General features: G+C 35.3%; 1 protein-coding gene across 6 annotated transcripts in view; it reads right to left on the bottom strand.

Annotated features, from left to right (window-relative positions):
* The window catches only part of LOC115212013 (atrial natriuretic peptide-converting enzyme-like), a 154192-nt gene that overhangs the window by 77451 nt on the left and 50692 nt on the right, over positions 1-26049 (bottom strand). Inside the window, exons 1-2 of one of the 6 annotated variants that reach the window (XM_036502759.1) lie at positions 21321-21336; positions 20870-20879 (exon numbers count right to left, since the gene is read on the bottom strand). The exons of the other annotated variants lie outside the window; for them this stretch is intronic. The gene's annotated coding sequence lies outside the window, so the exon portion shown is untranslated. Of the gene's footprint in view, positions 1-20869; positions 20880-21320; positions 21337-26049 lie in introns of those variants that run through there. 6 annotated transcript variants of the gene reach the window in all.

The following is a 26049-nucleotide window of genomic DNA, read 5'->3' as shown; positions in this document are numbered from 1 at the left end:
CAGCGACGACAACAACAAAGCAGGAATGAATAAGTGAATGAATAAATAGGTCAGCAGTAAGGAAAGTCTATTAAAACAACTACGAAGCTTAGTATTATTACGTATTCAAGCTATGAATAATAAATAACTTCTTGAAATACTAACAGAGTATAGTCCTTCACTTGGTTTGTATTATTGGGGGGGGGGTTAATGGGGGATAGCTTTTGTTTTTTTGTCTTTTTATATGATTGATTCTAAAAAACTGAGAAATCTTTGGTATGCCTTTGTTATAAGAAACAAAAATCGAGTCATTTAGTGCGACGGTTATTAGTTAATTATTCTGGCCAGCAATAATTCTTTCTACAATAGGACAAGGCCTGAAGTTTTGAGAGAAAGGTCAACCGATTACATCGAACCCAGTGTTCAATTGGCACTTATTTTATTAAACCCGAAAAGCTGAAAGACAAAGTCGACCTCAACGGAATGTGAACTTTAAATGTAAAGACGGACAAAATGCCGCTAAGCATTTTGCCCAGCATGCAAGTGTTTCTGCCAGTTCACCGCCTTAATTATTATTGTTATTATTAAAAAGGTGGCGTGACTAGCAGCGTTTCGTCCGACTTTATATTCTGAGTTCACATTCCATCGAAGTTGACTTTGCTTTTCATCCTTTCGGGGTTAAGAGAATAAGTACCCTGTGAGCATTGGAGTCGATGTAATCGACTTAATTCTTCCTCCAAATTTTCAGGCCTTGTGCCTATAGTAAAAAGGAGAATTATGATTATTATACTTGCAAGGGAAGTTTGAATGTTCGAAGCTCCTGAGGCATTGTTGAATTTTTTTTTCAGAGATTGTTATTTGTAATTTTGTTGTACCATCTAGTTAACAAGCCAACACATTTTCTCTACAATGAGTTGGTTTTGCGAAATATTCGTTCCTTAAGGGCGTATTTTGGAACTTAAATTGGCAAAATTACATATTTTAATACAAAAAGCAATATAATTTCTCAAATGGAGATGATCGCTCTTGGAATAGCCATTATGAAAATATCCCCCCCCCCATCTACAATAGTTGAAAGATAATATACATATAACAATAACAGCAAAAACTTATATGAAAAAGGAAGTGAAAGCAACATCACCACATTTGACACAACAAAAACTAAGAACAACAACGAGGCAACTGAGAAAAAAAACATCAAAACAAGAAAAAAAAATATCAAAACAAGAAAAAAAAACAACGACAAAATTTAAACGAGAGAGCGAAAACAAAAAATCCCATTTTCCATTCAACACACCTGCAATTTCCACTGCCATCTCCACCATTCACGCCAGCCCAAAAGTAAGGGTAAACAAAATCTGCAAATTTAACGTTAGGGGTTTCACCAACGTGATGCATCAAATAAGCGAAGAAACTTTTATTGATATTAAAGAAATAAAAAATGTAAAATCCATCCTGGTGAAATGTGGCCGAAAAACATGATTGTCAATATTCTAAAATTTATCCAGCAACAAACCAACCTTAGAACAGTGATATATATAAAACTATAGTCACAAAAGGCAAAATAAAGAAACGGAACATCGGCACAGCAGCAGATTGAAAATTGCCTCAGACCAGTCTGGGGCGCAAAAACATGCACAGTCAGAGCTGTTCGATACTGTAGATATGGGATTCGCTACAGAAAACAAGGCAAGAAAGCACTCCACAACCAACCTAATGAGTGATGAACAGGTCGTCATTTCAGTTCACTTTGGCCGAAATGTGCTTAAGATAAAAATAGTCAACGTGCTCCCCTTCCAAGAAATCAACATTTGCTCGTTGGTAGCGGTGGCCCTCTTCGACATAGAGAAGAAACAACAGTGGTCGAGCCTACTGATGGAGCTACTGATCCAAACGGAATACCAAAGCATGGAAGCTATTCCAGATTTAGTCTACTAGATGGTACAAAACTACACGCGACCGTTGAAGGAAGAAGGTCAAGGTATCGCTTGTGGAGTAACACAAGCCATCTCAAGGCTTTCTGTTCACAACAAAGGAAAGACTAGTTAGTACTACAACAACAATACCAAAAGTAAAATCTGCAATGATATCAGTAGCAGCAACAGTAACTGCAACATCTACAGTATCAACGACAATAGTGGAAGCAACAGCAACTAAAACAACAGAAAACATGCCAACATCAAAGATCACCACATCACAGACAGCAGCAGCAACAGAAACCCTCAAATCAACAACTATATCAAGAAACAACACAACAAACCTCCTCAAGACATAATATTCCTCCTCGACTCACATCGCACAGACATGTCATGTAGTGGAGGTGACCAGTCAGTAACAAAGATAAAAAAGGAAAACAAAACGACAATTTGATTAGGTGCCTTCGAGCAGCTATACTCCTACACACCCAACAGCTGCTACATCAGTAATATCAACACATTATCTTCGCTTTCATAGACACCATTATCACAAGCACCAATAAATTCAGACATATACACACACCAAAAGTCAGAACATTTCCCCCAGTACGTCAAAAGAGACAATAAATACACAGCCATAAATACAAATATTAAACTAATGCACCATACACTCGAAAATACTAACATCACACTCGATAACTACATCACATTAACCAACATCGTTCCACCACATAAAAATTATCCAAAGTTTTTGCAGCACCCAATCATTTTAAGATATAGATACCCAAGAGAAGTAGGAAGCTTTCGATCAGACTTAGAAATAAAAAAATTAGGAAAAGCTGCTTGTAGAAATATCCATACATAGCATGAGTGACGAAACACCCAGTCCTCTAAATAAATAAAGTGATTTTTTTCTCATTCCTCTTATCAAACATAGCTGTGTACAGAATGGGCAGAATAAATGTACGTGGCTTGAGATCATCCGAGAAGCAGGGCCATCTGCTCAACGACATCACATCACTGAATATAGACGGGGTTGCCATCAACGACACCAAAGTTTCCGATCATTAAGATCCCATTCCAATTTTCGATGGACGCGAGATTTATTTCCATGTCGACCAGGAATGGGAAGTGAAGTGACAGTATTTTTTCGGAAAAGTAAGGATCTTAAGAAACGGACTATCTTGGACCCAGAAGGTAAGTTGGTGGTCCTGGATGAGATCAGTAGCAACGGAAGTACCTTCAAACTAGTAGCTGTTTATTTTCCGATAGGAGCAGTATATCCAGATTTCTTCAGACGTGTGGAGGTTTTCCTGGGAACGTCTTCTTTTTAATGTCAGTGGACAACTGAAACACCATCTTGGATGCACGCTTGGATTGTGTGGGGATAGTTTCCACTTGTCTGAAAGATAGCGACTGCATTTCCCAGATATGCAGATGTGCAATGTGGACATGGGCATATTGCATCGGGTCATCTAAGTCGTATCTTGGTATAGTATTCTATTGGTCGGTAGTTAGGATAACACTAGTTGTTCATATTTTAAAATCGTTGGCTATATAGATCAACGCCCTAATTGTAGCCCAACGGAAAATGGAACGAATCATGCTTGGCAGGAAGCCTAACACCTACAGTGCCGTCAGGCGTTCACATCTCTTTGCCAATCAGGCAATGTAGTCGGTGGAGGTGCCGCTTTGGCATTCTACAAAGATTTAGTGGCAGACAAGAGCGACGACGTTCTCAGCGAGATTCTGAGCACTGACGAGAATCAACTGGCTGATCTTCTCCGGAAGACTTTCGGACCAGAACCCACCGATAGTTTCTAGAAATCTCTGGCCTGGTAGTACTACCGGTTCGAAATAAAGTCAACAAGCATGAAAGTACCGCCTGTTGGGCGTGTCCGAAATGTGCACAGAAGCGATCATACTGCACGTTCTTGTCCAGTGTTCGAGCATAGCTGACTTGTGAGCTTATGTCGAACAGCTGCTGTCGCGTATAGGACGGGTCCGGCTATCGGCTAAGTCCACTGTGAAGATCATCCCGCCTCTTTCTTTTGACCGAGAAGGACGGATAGAATTTATCTTCCTGGCGGCCTTAGCGAAAGTGGTTGTGTAGAGGACTAGACTGAAAGGGCCGAAGACAGACACTTCCCTCTTTGCCAAGTACTCGTTATCTTTTTCAAGTTCTACGTGAAAAGGAAAGTGAGGGTGAAGAGGCAAATGCTGCTTTGCAGCAAATCTGTTGAAAGATGGGTGAATGTAACAAGGATGGTCTGAATAAACGGGCCTACTCTAAGCATGCGCATATAAATTGAAGGAAGAGGAGGAGGAGGAGGAGGAGGAGGAGGAAGAGGAGAAGCGGAGGCCGCTTGCACTAGTGGTTAGGGTGACTTTGGTTTTGTTGGGGTTTTCATGAACGCCCTTGGAAGTCTCCCGTTTTTAGGGAATTTTCTTGCTTCAATTTTTGTTTTGTTATTTTATCTCTTTAAATGCCTTTATGCAACCCCATCACCACCATCATATCATGCCATATCATACTATATCGTCCTGCACCACCCGCGATCTACTTGTAAGCCTTCAGTGGTTTATAACGAAATTATTATTATTATTATTATTATTAAAATATCACTGATTCGTCCCATTTTATTTACTGATCATAACTTTTGTTGATAGCCAAGGATATTTTCTATGTTTGTGCTAGTTAGTTAATCTTTAGTTCTAAGTCAAGCCTGAACAATATGACAAAATCCTTCCTTCCTAACTTGATCATCCGATCCCTTTTTTTTTCTTCTTCAAGCATAGTGTATTGTTCAAGGTGCTTTTCCTGTTTTCAAGAGAGCATGTTGTAATATGACGGATATTTGTTTTCTCTTTCTAGCATATCAAATTACCACATAAACACACAATCGTCGGTTCATTCTACTATTGTATGGTTCTATAAGTGAGTTTTTGTTTCTTCTTCAGTTTACAATATGGAAGACATCTGTTGTTAGATAACAAAATTCACTAATTTACCATAGCTGAGATATGTTCAGATATAGACAAAACATCTGTCCACTTCTAAATGTCTACGTCTGACTTTTAGAAATTCAGGTGCAAGAAAACGGTGATTGAATAGTTAATGATGTTACAATTAGGCTGCTGGCTGAATAGAAATTCTTTATGTATAACAAAGCAGCATTAGTTTAAAATAGTAATCTGTGTATCATACTTATGCAAATACATCACAGAAATCCATATTAACTGCAGTATTTATCTGGAGATAATATCTTTTATGAATAGCTATAAGAGATATCTCCGGACAAATATGGCGGTCAGTTCGACTTTCTACGATGTATTTGTATTAAGTAGGATACACAGATTGCGATTTTAGCCTGAATTTGCGATTTTATCCAGAAAACAAAAATACATATGCCCATCTAAGGTGATAGATTGGTATGTCTTGTAATATTTGCCCCCTGATCTTTATTCCGAGTTCAAATCCCGATACGGATTAATTGAACAATAGACTTAATACGTCACCCGGTTTAACACCACCAACACCACCACTTGGCACTTTGTGTCCCTTGGTAGGGGTCTATTATGCAGCAGGCATTCACGTTAGGCCTACAGATTTGAAATATCCTTCCTCCCTTCCACCAGTGTCGGAGGCCTTGTGGAAGATCACATCGTATCACAGCTTACCCACAGACTAGGATCTGTACGTGTGCGTATGTGCGTAAAAGGAACAATGTTTGTGACGGGTACATTTCTTTAACTTGTGCTGATTTCAAATATTGACCCTGTATGAGACGAATAGATTAGACAAAGGCACATGCACACACACACACACACACACACACACACACACACACACACACACACACACACACACAGAAGTGCTTCTGAACTATGTAACATACTGTGTAATGTTGAACAATCAGTGTGGTGGCCTATAATACATGATGTCACTTAGAAGTCGGTGACATAAAAGGCGATGTAAGTAAAAAGCAGGAAGCATAACACATGGTGTAACAATGACGTTGGAGATATTAGACATGATGTGAGTCAGAGATAGGTACAAGATTGACATAGGATGTCACTCAAATATAACACATAACATTATAGTTGATATTATCCGATATATCAGATGCAGTGTAGATAAATACTATCCGTCCTTCTCGGCAAAAGACAGAGAATTGAAGGAAGAGGAGAAGGCGAAGGCGAACGAGAGAGGGTTCAAGAAAGGGAGAAAATGAAAGCGAAAGAAAGAGACAGACTTGAAGGAGGTGGGAGAAGAAAGATTGAGAGAGAGAGAGAGAGAGAATTGAAGGAAGTGAAGAGGGGAAAGAGAATTGAAGAAAAGGTGAGAGAGAGAGAGAGAGAGAGAGAGAGAGAGAGGGAGGGAGAACTAGAAGAAATGGAGTGGTAAGAGAGTAACGGCTGAGAGGTAAATGTAATTTTAGACATAAATGGAGAAAAAAACTACTAAATCCAGAGCAAGTCGAGATGGCCCGTGTTGAAGTCTGGATTAATGCCAACTAATGTCCTGGGTACAATCTAACGGCTGCTTCCACCTTCGACCTCTCCATTGTCTCACAGACAAGACATTGACATAATAAATAACGAATATAAAATAATAGATTGAAAATTCAGTTTTATTCCAGGCCATTCCGATCATTCCCATGGTCAGACTTGCACTGGTGTGTAAAAAGTAACAGGTAAACTATTAATTTACTTCTTGGGCAGCAAGAAAAGATGCATATATATATATATATACATATATATATATATAGATATATATATATAATATATATATATATATGTATGTATATATAGATATATAATATGCATATTTATATATCCATGTATATATATATATATATATATATATATTATATATATATATATATATATATATTATTATGCATATTTATATATCCATGTATGTATATATATATATATATATATATTATATATATATATATATAGATATATAATTATGCATATTTATATATCCATGTATGTATATATATATATATATATATATATATATATATATATTATATATATATATATATATTTATATACGTATATGTGTGTGCGTATGTTTGTGTTTCTGTGTCTGTATTTGTACCTCCACCATCACTTGACTACCGATGTTGCTGTGTTTACGTCCCCATAACTTAGCCATTTGCAAAACACACCGATAGAATGAGTACTATGCTTACAAAGAATAAATCCTGTTATCAATTTCTTATATAGAAATTTCTTACTTGCCGTTACATATATATGTATATCTTATATAGAAGGAGCGTTGCCGAATCAGGCGAGCATTGTGTCTTTCAGAAAGGCACAACATTTCACATAACTCCATTCTAAGTAAATGGAAATGGATACAAGCGAAGTGCTGGTGCAGCTTTCTTCTCTCTCCTTCCAGCTGTGACACTCGCGCTGTTTCGCTGGATCAAGGGTTTGAAGAGCTGAGAGCGTAATTGTAACCCTTTTAACAACATAGGAACCTAAAGCATTTAGCGAAAGGGTTGTACAAGCTACTCGCTTGCGATTAAGGGATTAGCCATATCACACACACACATTTTATATACATGGCCATATCACGTTCACGATATCGGTTCTCGTCTGACCACCGAATTTAAGCAACGTCGAGTCTAGTCAGTACTTAAATGGCTGACTGCTTAGGAAACCTAGATGCTGTAAGCAAAAGCTTTAGTTTTTCATCACTAAAAAGTTGACATCAAATCCAGAAAGATATTATGGCACGTATAAATCATTAAGAATTTAAATAAGTTGTAAAATATGCTACGGTCAAGCTGCTATCATCCTATAGGGAAACTTTGTCAGATGAAAAGTAAATGCTAATAGAACAAGGGTGAACTGCAGATGAAATAGAGAATACAGAAGCTCCACTAACTCAACACTGCTTATAACGATCCTAATTGTCAACTTTACATAAACATTACCAGAGGAGTTTACAGCGAATTCAGTTCCTACTCTGAGTTGCATCAAAAATATTTAGGAAAGTTCTTCAACTTTGAAACTGATGCTGAAGACAATGATCTACAAGACAGAAAGTAATACTGCTCTCCTTACAAATAACTCCCATTGCATTACTGACCATCATACAACAATCGACATCTTTTGCAATGAGTATGAATCCTTTTGCAATGATCACAACCAGCCATGTTTTTCGAGTTCAGTTCCACTGCGTGATACCTTGGTTAAGTGCCTTCCACTGAGGCCTCAAGTAGATCAAAGCCCTGTGAGTGGTTTTGGTAGGCAGAAACTGAAAAAAGCTCGTCATGGGGTGAGTATGCGTGTGGGCTTTTGTGTTTATCCCAACCACCGTTTGACAACAAGTGTTGGTGTGTTTACGCCCCCGTAACATAGCGGTTCGGCAAGAGACCGATAAAATAAGTACAAAGCTTAAAAACAATAAGTACTGGGCCGATTCGTGCGATTAAAATTCTTCAAGGCGGTACCCCAGCATGGCCGCAGTCCAATGACTGAAACAAGTAAAAGAAAAGATATATATTAGGTTGAGAAATGGGTCCTTTCGCATTTTCGACACGATCACTTTGGGGTACATTTTCAATAACTACGATAAAATAAGCCTTAATTTTTTTATTAATAAGAAACAGAAAGCATTAATTTTAGTGTTTTCTTATTTTTTTGCAGATTACTTTATACCATCGTATCGATTTTCTCTTTTGAAATAAGTAACGATCAGACCCATATCAGACACTGCATACAGTATAAATTCGAATGGTTCTCTTCAGCAAAGGATGCGGTAAGAAATATTTGTTCTGTGTATAGAAATGATGTTTTAAGTGTCCGGGCATGCCAATGATGGTTTGGCTAGTTTCGCTTGGGAAATTTTTCCCTCGCGTATTTCCCTCAATCCAGACGACCAAGTTCTGAAAACCGTAGTTGAAGAAAGCCCTAAGCCAATTACACAAGAATTAGCAAAACCAGTTCATTTCAAGTCGCAGTTCGATCATGAAACACCTCCATGAACTAGGAACAGTGTGAAAACTTGGTCATTGATCTCTCGTTATCTGACTGCTACTCAGCACAACCAAAGAATTACCCTCTGGTCGTCATTAAAGAGTATGTTTGCAACCTAACCTTTCCTGGTAGAAAAGTGGTGAAAAGTGAGTTCTCTACAATCGTATCCAACGTAAACGACACTCGTTAGCATTCACTGATAAAAGAGAATCCACCCCCAAACCAGGACTACACCCGAAAAAGCTATGATCTGGTTGTTGGGGATATATATGAATTGTATCGCCTCTCATGAAGTGTTAAACCAAAAAGTTTCAGGAAAAGCTCCCATTATTGGTCAAGCGTAAAGGAATGTTGCTCTTATGCGATAATGCAAGGAAAAGATTATGGCACTAATATGGAAATTTTTTTTTTGTCATCTTCCTAACTCTCTTGACCTTGCTTCACCTGACAAGATGATTGCAACATTATTTAGAGAAAAACAAGGTTTTTTTTATTATTATTGTGAAGAGATTAAAATGATATTGCGGTGGTGGGGTCTGTGCTTTTCTTCGAAACCTACAGAATTTAACGTTCGGGGTATCAAGAATTTGCCAAATAGATGGGGTTATATTTACCAAGAATGAGAGGAAATATTATTTTGATTAAATATATCAATTAAGACTCAAAAAATGCATTTGCTTTTTTTGTATGTTGAAATGCAACAAGACTTTCTGTCCAACCTCGTCAGTTCTCTCACGTTTTCTCAAAATTCTGAATGTAAATAAAAATATGACAGCAGAAAACAAGCAACACACATGTGCATACAGTAAAACAGCGTGACTCAGATGAATGCGACAAACCTTTCCTTCTCTCATTATCAGTAACAAGTTTTCATGTTTTATATACTGCTCTTTCCTCTCTTTCCTTTGATCACGTCTTTTTCTTTAAATCTGCTTTTCGTTTCTTTTTGCATTCACTATCGATATCGCCTCGATTTGTTTTGTTTACACTACTCTAAAAATTTCTTATTGTGCCATTCCACTGGCCTTTTCACTCTCTTTTCGAGAACTGTCAGTCCCCACTTTCATGAATGGTAAGAAATTTCTTTACCGTTTTCATAAATTTAACAACATACTCAACTGTTCAGTGATTCGAAGCTTAGAAATATACTGCAAGTTATTTAAAACAAAAGGTTCGAATGTTTAAGTATATTTGTCCAAACATTTTAACACTACAATGGATTGTTTTTGCAAATTCTCCATACGCACAAACAGGAATACAGATTCCGAATTTTAAAAATAATAATAATAATAATTAATAATAATAATAATAATATGTCCTAGGTACCATCACCAACAGACATAACAACTACTTTATTGAGATTGGTGTAACCACGATAGTTGCATTAACTCTCCGTTGGTATCAACAAGGGATTGTAAGAAAGGTCCTCGATATCAAGGAGATAGATTCCGAATGTAAAACATTCGTGTGAATAATATTAATAACTAGCAGTATCGCCCGGCGTTGCTCAGGTTTGTAAGGGAAATAACTATAAAGCGTTTTTAGAGAGTTATAGCCAAAAAATAGCAAAAAAATGGAAAAAAAATGATGGTAAATTTTTTTTGAGAGTTAAAAAAGGTCGAGTTGCGTCCCCTAGACAGTTTGTGTTTCTGATTCTCGACCCCATGTCGAATTTATCGATTTTTTTCAGAACTGGGGGAACTTTTCAAAATTTTCGCTGCGTTAGTTTTGAATTATGACATTGGGCTATGTGTGTGTCAAGTTTCATCAGAATCGGTTGAAAGCCGTGGTCAGGGTGAGGGTACAACCTAACAGACACACAGAAACACACACAGACAAACTGCCGTTTATATAGAGAGAGATAATAATAATAATAATAATAATAATAATAATGCCCTGATGCAGTACCAGGCAGTGGCTCTCGTGGCTCCTATCTTAACTGATTGGAAGTGTTATCATGTACATTGTTTTTTCTTGGTATAAAAGATGGGCTACAGCAAATATTCTGCTCAATGCCACAGATTTGCTTGTCAGTTGTTTGACCTTAACCAGTTGAGCATGTCCCTTAGTGGCCGACGATATGTGCATCACTGACCACAAGCAGAAGTAGTGGGGGAGCAACATACCCATGTGTTGAGAGGGATTCTTTGGAGTTTGAATAATTCCCCTCTGGAAACATGGGTGTTTCGTTCAGCATCCTTAAACAACCCTTATTCAGAGACCTTTAGAGTGGGATGGGTTACTCGACCAGAAGAAAATTTGAACTGGGCCCCATCTGCAAGGTCATTGCTGTTTATCTTGATATGAGATCACCATGTCGCACACATATGATTGTGATGCATGTGCCTGGTGTACCCTTATCAGACGGGTAGTCCTGATGGGTATACTGGGCTTCGTATATTTTACCTCAGTGTCACTTTGATGGCATGCACTGCTCTCTCACTCAATAATAATAATAATAATAATAATAATACTATAAGCACAAAGCCTGATATTTTGGGGGCAAGAGAGCTAGTCGATTATATCGACCCCAGTGTTGAACTGCTACATATTTTATTGATCCTCGAAAGGACGAAAAGGAAATAATAATGGATCTCCGTCGGTTGTTGATGAGTATTCAGGTATTCAATCTACTGATTTAGCGTGACAAAGATGAACCTGTAAATTAGTGGTACAGTCCATTCAACGGGTTTCCACAGTTTTCATCTACCTAATTTCACTTGCAAGACTCAGATCGACAGCAGACTATTCTGAATGATATACTTCCCTAAGATGCAGACTTGTGGGTTTGAAAGAGAGACTTCATGAGTACGAAACGAATTCCTTAACCATTCGGCAATGGTAAGTCCACAGGCACACATACCCACACACATACATACGCAGATACACAGATATACGTATACACACACCAATGGATGAACATACAACGCCAATAACAAGTAACAATTCTCGCTTGAAGATCGCAGTGACATGAGACAGTAAATTTCAATTTTAAAAAGCCTGTTCTCAACAACATATTTGAAGCAATCTTCTCTCAATCATCTAGCATAAACCAACGAGGGGAGGGAGGCAGATAGATAGATAGATAGATAGATAGATAGATAGATAGAGATAGATAGATAGATAGATAGATAGATAGATAGATAGATAGATAGAAAGAGAGAGAGAGGGGGGGCGATATTGATTGATTGAACGATCGATTAGAGTATGTAAACGTGCTTACATTTGTATATGCGTACTTATAGATATGCATTTGGAGATATGTACTTGTATCTATAGTTATTTCTCTGAATACTTATTCGTCGAAGTGAGAGTGTTTATACACACTCTCTCTCTCTCTCTCTCTCTCTCTCTCTCTCTCTCTCTCTCACACACACACACACACACGCACACACACACATACAACACACAGATTATATATATGAGCAATTAAATGGGTTTGCGTTACCACATTTACATACCTCGACTGTATATATGTGCAATAGTTTCCTTGGAACGCTGCAACTTTGCTTTTTATTTAATCAAATTTTATTTTTGGACAGTTAATGAACACCTTAAATTCCACCCCTCTAAATCTGCCCCTTCACATACAGTATACAGTTTCTTTATATGTATCTGAAAATATAATTGTGTGTAAAACACGTATATGGGAGAATATGTTTGCAAAGGAATAAATACATGTATATGTTTATGTATGAAGATGCGCATATGTAAGAATTTGTATTTATGCAATATGTATACGTACATACATGATTATGCATGCGATCTAATCTGAAAATATAGTCATGTCTCCCTTCATATTTTACATGTATAAGTATTTATTTGTGTTTTTATCTTGCGCAACCGCATATATTCTTAGGTGTGTGCTTATACGGTCTGGTTGCACTAAATTTTATTCATTTTCGGTTTCTCTCCCTTTAATTTAACTCGCAAATTTTGAAATTTATTGAATATCACGTAGCATTCCAATAAGTTTTGATCGATGTTTCCGGATGAAATAGTAATTCATCACTATAAAAAGTGAATTTAAAATTTAATGACTTAGTTTGATAAGCACACTGCACGAAACCCTCGACACTGAAACACTTGTGTCAATAAAAGTGAATAAAGATACAGATATACATACACACACATATATGCAAGTCTATACACGCGCGTATATATATATATATATATATATATATATATAGGTATGCAAATACATATACACATGCATATACATATGTATATCTATACATATACGTGCGTAAATGTAAATATTTATATAGACGCCTACCACACCCATATACGTATATGTATGTGTATATATATATATATATATATATATATAATATACACATCTATACACATACATTTATATATGTACATACACATATCTACATACTGATATATATATATATATCTATATATAATATATATATATATATATATATATATATATATATATATAATAATAATAATAAATATTAGGGAATAAATCCAAATTTACAGGGAAAAAATCAGATTAATGATTAAATCGATTTTATAGTAAAATATTATAAAATATTATTCGAGACAAAACCACTATTTTGCAAAACAAACAAGGAAAGACTTAATCAATACATAAAATTTAATAAATAGTCAAAAAAACCGCCACTACAATCGTTCTTGTCTTGATCGACAATCTTCAGGTGGACTTCCAATAATTCAGTGTCAAATTTGACACTGAATTATTGGAAGTCCACCTGAAGATTGTCGATCAAGACAAGAAACGATTGTAGTGGCGGTTTTTTTGACTATTTATTAAAATTTTATGTATTGATTAAGTCTTTCCTTGTTTGTTTTGCAAAATAGTGGTTTGTCTCGAATAATATTTTATATATTATATATATATATATACATATATCTGTGTGTGTGTGTGTATTTATATATATATATATGCATGTGTATATTGAAATATATAAATGCATATATGCGTATATATACACAATTCATATGTGTGTGTGTGTATTCATATATACGCACAAAGCCATGTACACACATTTCTCGTGAAAAAATGAAATCGAATGATTTCCACACTGTTGACTTTACGGCAGGTGCATTAATTCCAATTTTCTTTTTGATTAGGACCCGTGAACTTTTTGAATGTATTTTATACAGCAATTATAATAAATCCGACAAATCAATCCTTTTAACATACACCGTAATGCTAAATGTGAGTATTACAGGCCAAGAGATATTCTTTCCGGAATTTCATTACCATAATTAAGAGTGACTTTTATACATTTCCACGTTTTATACAACAATAATCACGTTACACACAAATATCGATATTTCTCCCCAGCTCCTTACGTTACGAGTTCAAATACCGCCGAGGCCGACTTCGCCTTTCGGAATCGATGAAGTATGTATCAGTTGAGAATTGAGGTCGATGTAATCGAATTATACCTCCTAAAAAAACTGCTGGTTACGTGCCAAAATCTGAAATCCTTATTACGTTCTTTGCCGTCGACTTTGCCTTTCATCCTTTCGGGGTCGATAAAAATATTATCACTATTGCAAGGCGGTGAACTGGGAGAATCGTTAGCACACCCGACAAAATGCTTGACGGCATTTCACCCATCTTCACAATCTGAGTTCAAATTCCGCTGAGGTCGACTTTGTCTTTCATCCTTTCGGGGTCGATAAAAACTACTACTACTACTATTATTATTATTATTATTATCGTAAGGCGGCGAGTTGGCAGAATCGTTAGCACTTTGGACGAAATGCTTAGCGGTATTTCACCCATCACTACGTTCAAATTCCGCCGAGGTCAACTTTGCCTTTCATCCTTTTGGGGTCGATACATTAAGTGCCAGAGAAACACTGGTACTTAATGTCTTCTCCCATCCTTATCATCCTTGTATCATTATCATTCATCTTATTTATATCCGTGTCCAGCCCACAAAGCTATTTTACTCTATGTACTGCCTTTATGGCAAATTTAAAATAAAATTTAAATAGAGTACCAGAGAAACACTGGATTCGCTGTAATCGACTAGTCCCCTCCCACAAAATTCAAGGATTATTATTATTATTATTATTATTATTATTATTATTATTATGAGGGCGCATAGCCCAGTGGTTAGAGGTGTTGAACTCCCGAGCTAGCGATCGTGATTTCAATTCTTAGACCGAGTTGTGCGTTGTGTTCTTGAGCAAAACACTTCATCTCATATTGCTCTACGATCACTTCGACACCTAACGCGAAGTACACCGTACACCTGTTCAGGCAACGTCGATTTGACGGAAGGAGTGAACTAGTGTACGGCACATACATTAGATCGCTATAAACAAATCATTTGTACAGGAGGTTCAGCAAAAGCTGAATGCTCAGTCGTCGTCTTCGATGGGAGAGTCCATCATTATAATTATTATAAATAACAATGAAGAACAACTAAATGAGTTTTGTTTTTTTTTTAATATTTTGACACCCAGACAAAGAATTTTGACGTTGTTATTCAAGATGCCGCCTCACTTTCCTATATACAGGGAGCTCCAGAATTAACTATCTATTTCAGTGAAATCAGACAATTTTTTTTTAAAAACTCGCTTTTCTTTATGTGCATCATGTTTCATATGTATTATAAGTGTATAGATTTTTTTATGTTGTCTATAATTTTTATTTTTTATATATAATTTAATTTCCATTCCTGTTGGTTTCCCCACAGTATTTTTTTTTCATTTGGCTGCAATCATTTACTAGATCTCCAACCCTAAGATGGAACAATAGTTTAGCAATAGTTTTTAACTTAAAGAACGCATAAAGTCAGCAGTGCAGGAAATAACTCCTGAAAATTCGCCCGATTTTATTGAAATAGTTAATTCTGAGACAACCTATATAAGTAACCTCTGTGTGTGTGTGTGTGCGTGTGTATGAATATATATATATGCATACATACATACTTACACATATATATACATATATTATACACACACACACACACACACACACACACACACACACATATATATATATATATATATTATATATATATATATATATATATATATATATATATATATATATATATTGGCCTGCTCGCTTAGCCAGCGGGGTGGCGTCATTTGAAGGCTAAAACAATGTGAAACGCATTGTGACCAGCGATGTGTAGCAACATCTGATAGCCTGGTCGGTCACGGTGATCACGGTGATTTATATATATATATATATATAATATATATATATATATTAGAGAAAAACCACTATTATGCAATTCAAACAATGATATACATAAACCAAATCATAATAAAAAATAAATATATTTTAAAACATATAACTGGATCACAAAAGTACAATAATGAATAAACAATATATAATAAATATATAAAATATAATAAGTGATCTAGTTATATGTTTTAAAATATATTTTATTTATGATTTGGTTATGTCTATCATTGTTTGAATTGCATTATAATAGTGTTTCTCTAATTTATATATATCATATATTTATATTGTGAAATTTGATTTAATACTAAATTGAATTTTTTCCCTGTAAGTTTGGAGTTATACTCCTTATTATTATTATATATATATATATATATATATAATATATATATATATATATATAGCATATATATGTTTATCAATTCGTTTTTCAAGATTCCTGATATGAAATCGTGCTTTGAAACAGATATTGTTCTATTTCGGGACGGTCATTTTTTTTCTTTTTGCCAAATAAACACACGCACTATATATTTTGTCTTCACTCGTTAATTACTGTTCTTATTTTATTATTTTAATTTATGTCCATTGTCCGGAAATCTTTCGTGTGTGTATGTATGTGTGCGTGTGTGTGCGTGTGCTTGTGTGGATACATACTACATACGAATCGAACCCATACACACACAAACACACACACATGAAATTTCATGGACGGTTATAACAATGTCAACAACACAACTAACAACATCAGCAGCAACGGCGGTGCCAACGATGGCAATAACAACAACTGCCACGATGGCAATACCGTGGGCGAGCACACATACACAGAGGAATACAGGAACTGTACCATTTTTTTTTTTTTTGTTTGTTTCGGATCTTAAGACAACAGCAGCACAGTGGGGTGAGATGATTGGGCTGAAGGGAAGGCCACACTGCTGGTAAAAATTATAACACACACAAGAATACACACACACACACACACACACACACACACACACACACACACAAGAACATAAACTCATGCGCACATAAAGATATACATAAGGAGAGGAAAAGTTTGCTTGAGCAGAAATCCTTTGAGTTCTATACGTCGTGTGTTTCTGGCATTTGGATCATCGACTATAGTACAAATTTTCCTGGTTAGACAGTAGGGGATGTTGCGTTTTCTGAGCGTTGGGTGGCATGATTTGAAATTTAGGTACTGGTGTGTATCTGTGCTTTTGTAATAAATATCAGTCGTCATAATTGATTGCTAAATCCACAAGTTTGTTTATATTCTCTCTTCTTTTATTTTCCCTTATTCTTTTCTGTTGAGGAGCGTACGCTCGAAATCTAAAAGACTTTCTCATTTTCCCGAGCGTTAAAATCACACCTTGTTGTTCATATACCTGTCTTTGTGTTTTGTTTTTCTGTAAATTTCAACTACACGTATACATATATACATGTATGCACACACACACACACACACACACTCACACACACACATATATATATATATGCATATATATGTGTTGTGTGTGCGTGTGTGCGTGTGCGCGCGCGCGTGTGTGTGTGTGCATACATGTATACATGTAGTTGAAGTTTACAGAAATGAAAACGAGGAAATAACAGGGATATTAAAAAAAAATTACTTGTGCATTTAGCGATCAATCATGACGACTGGTTGGAAAAAGGTGGTTGATCAATAGGAAGAAGAGATAATAAAATATTGGTGATCCCAAAACGAAAGTGTGCGTGCTTGCGTGTCTGTGAGAGTATGTAAGCGTGTGCATGTGGATAGGGGCTAGTGACTTTGATGTGTGGATGTGTGCGTGTGAAATTGTCTGCGTCTGTAATGTGTGGGTGTGCGGATGATGGTGTGTGGGTGTGCCGATGATCGTATGTGGGTGCTGGAAAGAGATCAGAGCTAGTATTGTGGAGTGTTGTGAGGTGGTTTGATGTGGTGTGGCGGTATGGTGGTGTGTAGTGTGTAAGTGTGGGAATGTGAGGGTGGAGTGTGGGTTTGTATATATATATATTTGCATATATATATATATATGCATACATTATGCATCTATATGTATATATATATATATATATATATACATACATACATATACATACATATATATATATATTATATAGTGGGCATTATTAGACATAAATGCCACACGCTAGGAGGGACTTTCAAAGTCATTACTACCAAAAATAAATGAATCGTACTGAATGCAGCTCTCGAAGCAAGACATTTAAAAACAGAATTTAGTTCCATATATGTATATATATATATATATTATATATATACATATATATACATATACATATATGTATATATACATATATATACATATACATATATGTATATATACATATATATATATATATATATATATATATGTATATGTACATATATATATATACATATATATATATGTACATATATATATATATATTATATATATATGTACATATTATATATATATATATAATATATATATATATATATATGTATATGTATATGTACATATGCATATATATACATATATATGTATGTATGTATATGTACACATATACACCATCAGAGAGGAGGCGAAGTCTAAGATCTTGGAATCAAAAATCCTCTCGCTACAGGAATATGAAAACACCTATGGGAAAAATCTGACAAGACCTTCATACCGACCTACGAAAACCTTCAGACCTCAAAGCAACATCAAAAGAAAAGGAATTTTCCCACAATATAGACAAAGATACCTCAGTCCTCTAACAAACACAAATTTGTGATCATATGCGGATATAATAAGTAACAAAAGAACATACAACCCGAACCAAAGAACAAATAGAACTCTCCAGAGACCAAATCATGGACCCAAACGAACCACATGGAACAACAATAGAATAATGTGTCAATCCCCAATCCAACAACCAAGAACCTACTACCCATGAATAACTAACCTAAAATATTTACATACAGAAAAATACAAAATTCCCGCATAAACACTCCCAACTTCAATGGAAACTATTTTTAAGACAGGAGATCTACCACCAGGAAAAAGTGAAAAATAGCACGATTCTTACCGAGGCATTAGAAAACAAACACATAGGCAAACCGAAAATACTAAATTTATCCAACGAAGAAATTAAACTTCTTGAAAATGGACTGAAATGTACACCCACCCCAAAACCCAGCCAAGTTGAACTCATAAAAGCTACAGAAGAATTTTGCCGTAAATTACGACTGAGAGAATTTTTTCTAAATACTGGACACACAGACGAATCACTGGTTAGAAAAAGAACAAGATTCAGATCTCCCTTAGATAGGGACAAAAATTTAGAAGACTATATTAGCCACCTACGACGATCAGCTCAATCTAATACGACTGAGAGGGAATGTAAATCATTCGGAAGCATTAAAAAGTTTACAAAAAAGACTCTTCGATAATCTTCAAAGAAGAGGCCAAAGGTAGAGCAATAGTTATCATGGACAAGAACCAGTACAGAGATATGGTGATGGAACAACCCAATGACCATCACTTCTACAAGAAATTAAACCAAAACGAGGATAAAAAATACCATGTGCAAGGTACATAGACTGGTCTCAAAATATCGTAATAACCTGACTGAGAACGAAGTTAATTATTTAACCAACTTCGAAATAAAAACCAGTAACTTCTATGGTTTACCCAAGATCCACAAATCAGAAAAATCCAAGACAACATAAATGGAAACAATTAAACATATGTCGAAATTCCAAATTCCAGAGTCCTGAATCTACGCCCAAGCATTGCAGGACCAGCATCCAGTACACAACGGTTAAGCAACCTAATATACTAGGTTGGCAACTAAGTTACGACTGTTTTTTTTTTCATTTAAATTTTTAAAAAGGTTTAATAAAAAAAATAACAACTAATTTATCAATAATGTATTCGCCCTTGTTGTTTATAACTTCTTTCCAACGTTCAACAAGATTTTCAATACTTCGTTGGTAGAAATCACCCTATTTCGACTCGAAAATTGATATAACCAAGCTCTCAATTCTGCATCAGTACTGAACGAAACTCCGCGCATAGCATTTGAAAGAGATCGAAAGAAGAGGAAATCTGTTGGTGCCAAACTAGGAGAGTACGGCGGGTGTGGCAGCACTTCCCCAGCCATGCGTTTGAATGGCTTCCTTGGTCATATTGGCGATATGAGGTCGGGCGTTCTCCATGCTGCTGATTAGGTCTTTTCTCTTGAATAGCCGTGATGAGTCGTTCCATCTGTTGAACATAGAGTTCCGCGTTGACCGTTTGGTTCCGTTCAAGCAATTCGTAATGGATAATCCCTTCCCAGTCCCACCATACGCACAACATCGTTTTACGCGGATAAAGATCTTGTTTCACGTGCGGTGTCGCTTGTTTACCGGGGCTAAGCCATTCCTTACGCTGCTTCATATTGATGTACAGGCACCATTTATTGTCGCCAGTAACAATTCGGTAAAGAAATCGTTGCTTGTGTCCATGAGTTGAGCGGTGCCGAGCAAGCAAACCAGCGGAGATTGTGGCTCATTGATTTTTGTTGTTGTCATTTAAATAATGCGAAACCCATGCTCCATACTTCTGAACCTTTCTCATCGAGGGAAGATGCTTCTCTATAGCAGTGTGGGAGCATTCCATTTTCTCTGCCAGTTCCCTTGTCGTTTGACAAGAATTTTCGTGCAAATATTAGTTTAATCGCTCTTCATCGAACTCAACTGGACGGCCAGAACGAGGTGCGTCTTGAGGTCAAAATTTCCATTTTTGAACTTGGCATACCAATCACGAGCAGTTCTTTCAGCTATAGCACCCTTTCCATACACAGCACAAATGTCGCGATCAACTTTTGCGGCCTTAGAACCTTTATTAAAAGCAAAAAGAAGGAGGTGTAGAAAATACTCGTTTTTCTTAACTTGACATTCCACATCAATGTTCTGAAAATAAACAAAAATTAACTAAAATTAACTAAAAAAAAAAAAAATAGATTCCAAAATGATTCAAAAGTAGAATTGTCGAAAAAAATAGATTCCGAAATTTAAAAACACAATAAATTCCAAAATTAAAAAAAAACGGCGGGAAGTTAGTTGCCAACCCAATATATTTAGTTCTAAAACGTTCACGCAAAATGATACCAAGCTTTGTCTGGGACGATATGGACTTCTTAAACTACATACCTAAAAGTGTCCACCAAGAGACAATTCTTGTTAGTTTCGATGCAATTAGTCTATGCACCAATACCCCTCACGATCTAGGAACTAAAGCTATAAATTTCTGGTTAACAAAATACCCGAATCATATCATGGAAAGATTCTCAAAAACCTTCATTTTAGATTAACTAAAATTAATACTGGAAAATAATCACTTCTTCGACAACTTCTACTTACAAATAACATAAACGGTGATGGGGACAAAAGTAGCCTCCACCTATGTAACACTTGTAATGGGTTTCTTAGTGATCAAACTCTATTCGCAACTAACAGAAACATTTAACGAACAATTCTCCGTTTATATATATATATAAAATTAAAATGAGGGTGAAAAATTGGATATTAATTTGATAACATAAATTTTAACACCAGTGGTCTAGCATATAAAAACTGAGTTTCAGTAAATAAATAGTATTACATACATATAAGAGGGAATTTACCACTATGTGGAAACACTTATGCTAGAAGAAGATCCGCTATGGTCTTACCACTAAGAATTGTTCTCTAGAAAATTTAGCAAACACCAGAAATGTGTTAATGACGGTGTGTAGTTTTGCATTTTTATATTTGTATAGACGATCATACTGAAGATCTACAGATAAATTATGTAAGTAAAATTACGTAATTTGTTGATAGTGAAACATTTGTTTATGATTAATCTATATTTTTGTTACTTTTCTTTTTCTTGCTCGCTTACGTTTCTGGTGTTTGCTAAATGTTCTTGAGAACAATTCTTAGTGGTAAGACCATAGCGGATCTTCTAGCATAAGAGTTTCCACATAGTGGTAAATTCCCTCTTATATGTATGTAATATATATATTTATATATATATATATATATATATATATATATATATATATATATATAAACAACTGGAAACGATATTTGGATGACTGCTTTATATTCTGGACCAAAAACCAAAGAGACTTAGGAAACTTTCACTCACTTTTAAATAATTTACATACCTCAATAAAATCCACCATGTAACAACGCACAAAAGAATTTCCTGTTTTTAGACATGCTTCTAATTACAGAAAATAATACCATAAAAACAGACCTCTTCTACAAACCTACAGACACATATATCAATATTTGAATTTTCATTCCTCCCATCTCACACATACCAAAAGAAACATACCCGTTAACATGGCAAAACCAATTTGCACTACAGTAACAGATGTAGAATTAAGGGATAAAAGATTACAGGAATTTAAAATATTTCTAAAAGAACATAAATATTCCACTAGTTTAATTGACGCAGCAATCACCAAAGCAAAAAACATCCTAACTACACACCTCAGAGGAAAACAAACACACAGATATAAAATTGAACTCATAAACATTCATTTTATCATCACCGACAACCCAAAAAATCACATCATCAACACTGCAAAAAGATACCTCCCAATTCTTCAACAATCATCAAGAATGAACAAATTAATTATAGATCCAAAAATAATTTATAGCAGACGTCAAATACCCAAGTAATATTTACCACTAGAGAAACAACAGAGTTCAAAACTGTGATGACCCTCGCTGTGGAACGTGTGATTACATTGAACAAAGAGAACAAATTACTTTGAAAGACAATAACGCCTTTAAAATAAATGCAAATATGAATCGCAAATCCAGAAATCCAATCGATTGTGCCACATGTCCCGAATGCAAGAATACATAGGTGAAACAAGCATTGGACTATATGAGAGGGTAAGGGTACATGAATAACAAATCTATGACCCCTCTGTTAGAAATACAACATGCAGTGAACACTTCGAAAAATGTGAGAAAAGAAAATTTAAAATATTCCCTTTCTTCAAACTATGGACAGAAAATTAACATTTTCGTAAGAACAAGGAAGAATATTTTATTCGAAAATATCAACCGAAACTGAACAAAAAATAATACCAAAACCGCCGGAACTACCATACCAACAATCCACAGAAAGACACCAACCAAACAGTGCCTGAATAATGAGAACTACATATGAGTATATACACTTTTATGTACTATATATATATGTGGGTGTGTGGGTGTATAGGTGTATATATATCTATCTGTGTGGAGACACAATGGCCCAGTGGTTAGGGCTGCAGACGCGCGGTCATAGGATCGCGGTTTCAATTCCCCCGACCGGACGTTGTGAGTGTTTATTGAGCGATAACACCTAAAGCTTCACGAGGCTCTAGCAAGGGGTGGTGGTGAACTCTGCTGTATTCTTTCACCACAACTTTCTCTCACTGTTTCTTCCTGTTTCTGTCGTACCTGTATTTCAAATGGCCAGCCTTATCATACTCTGCGTCACGCTGAATCTCCCCGAGAACTACGTTAAGAGTATGTGTATCTGTGGAAGGCTCAGCCACTTGCACGTTAATTTCACGAGCAGGCTGGTCCGTTGATCGGATCAACTGGAACCCTTGTCGGCGTAACCGACGGAGTGCCTCGATATGTATCTGTGAGTGTGCATGTATGTGTGTATGTATAAAAAAATATATATAGGAATATATGTTTGTATGTCTATATGTCTTGTATGTTTGTGTATGTGTGTACATGTGTGCATATGTATGTATTTGCGTATATATCTGTACGTGTGTATAAGGGCGTGTGAATTTATTGTGTTTGTGGTTGTGTGTATATACATATGTGCGCGTGTATGTGTTTATATGTATATGTATGGGTATGCATACACACACGCACGTACATGTTCATGTGAGTACATAAGTACAGTTATGCAGATGTGTATGCACACATATGCAGAGAAATGTATTTATGTATGTGTATGTGTCTTGAGATATATCTATACCTGTATGTATATATATATTTGTGAACATTTATGTATGTATATGTGTATATGTATGTGTGCGTATGTATATATATGTGTGTATGTATATGTAGGTATGTATGTATATATGTATAATATATATCTACGTGTGCGTGTATACATGTGTGTATATATATGCATATATATACGTGTGTGTATGCATATATATATGCACATATATGTGTGATTATATGTGTATGCATATATGTATGTATGCCTGTATACATTAAAAGGTATAAGGGTTAAGAGACATGTAATATTTATCTTTTTATTTTTATTTATATTTTTTTTTATTTTTATATTTATTTATTTATTTTATTTTTTTTTAACTATCAAAAAGTATTAAAAGTTTAATATAAGATAAAGAGTAAAAACACTACGATCGTTTCATGCCCGTAACCAATTCGAATAACAATAATTTAAATTCAATTAATAATTCGAGTAGTGGTTACAGTCAATCTTCAGGTTAATTGTAATATTTTAATAAATAATCAAAAATATTTAAATAATATTTTTTAAGAAATAAATAATATAATAAATTTTCTTATAAAAAACTCTATTATCAAACTAGAAACTTAACGATTATGATTATGTCAAAACAACGATTATAATGTTAAATATTCATTTTAATTTTTAAGGTAAGAAACCCACCAATAATCTAATATCAGTAATAGTCAATATCTAATTACATAAATATTTAACAAAAAACGATTATTCATATTATTAAAATATAAAATTTAAATAATATATAAATTATCAATGAAAATATATAAATGTATATAAATATTATAATTAAGATCTAAAATAATCTCTATAAATAAATATATATGCACATATAATAAAGACCTAATAAATTAATTTTTCATATTTAAAGATGAAATAGCTAATGCATATTGGCGCAGAAGTGGATGTGTGGTAAGTAGCCTGCTTACCAACCACATGGTTCCGGTTTCAGTCCCACTACTTGGCACCTTGGGCAAGTATCTTCTATTATAGTCTAGAACCGACGAAAGCCTTTCTGAGTGAATTTGGAAGACGGAAACTGAAAGAAGCACGTCGTATATATATATATATATATATATATATATATATATATATATATATATATATATGCATGTGTTGTGTGTCGTCCCCCACACCCATCGCTGACAAACGATGCTGGTATGTTTACGTTAGCAGTTTGGCTAAAGGGACCGATAGAGTAAGTACTAGGCTTACAAAGAATTGCTGGAGCACTGCTCCAGCGTGACCGCAGTCAAATGACTGAAACAAATACAAGAGTAAAGGAATAAAAGAGCTTGTATATGTATGCATATGTAAGTGCATGTACGCATGTATGGAGGTTTGACTGTTTAAATATGGAGGTTTGACTTTAAATATATATATACATGCGTATATCACCGTGATCACCGTGACTGACCAGGCTATTAGATGTTGCTATACATCGCTGGTCACAATGCGTTCGCATTGTTTTAGCCTTCAAATGACGCCACCCCGCTGGCTAAGCGAGCAGGCCAACAGATGAAAGAGTGAGAGAAAGCTGTGGCGAAAGAGTACAGCAGGGATCGTTACAACCCCTTGCTGGAGTCTCGTGGAGCTTTAGGTGTTTTCGCTCAATAAACACTCACAACGTCCGGTCTGGTAATCGAAACCGCGAGTCCGCTGCCCTAACCACTGGGCCTTTGAGCCTCTACACATGCGTATATATAAATGCTAATATATATATATATATATGCATATATACATATATATTCATATTGTATATATATATATATAATATATATATTATATATATATATATATATATATTCATATGTAGGTTATATATTTCTTACTACCCACAGGGCTAAACACAGAGGGGACAAACAAGGACAGACAAAGGGATTAAGTCGATTACATCGACCCCAGTGCATAACTGGTACATATTTATCGACCCCGAAAGGATGAAAGG

The sequence above is a fragment of the Octopus sinensis genome, linkage group LG5, assembly GCF_006345805.1.
Source record: "Octopus sinensis linkage group LG5, ASM634580v1, whole genome shotgun sequence".
In the NCBI taxonomy this organism is placed as follows: domain Eukaryota; kingdom Metazoa; phylum Mollusca; class Cephalopoda; order Octopoda; family Octopodidae; genus Octopus; species Octopus sinensis.
This window is presented reverse-complemented; position numbering and strand designations above follow the sequence as displayed.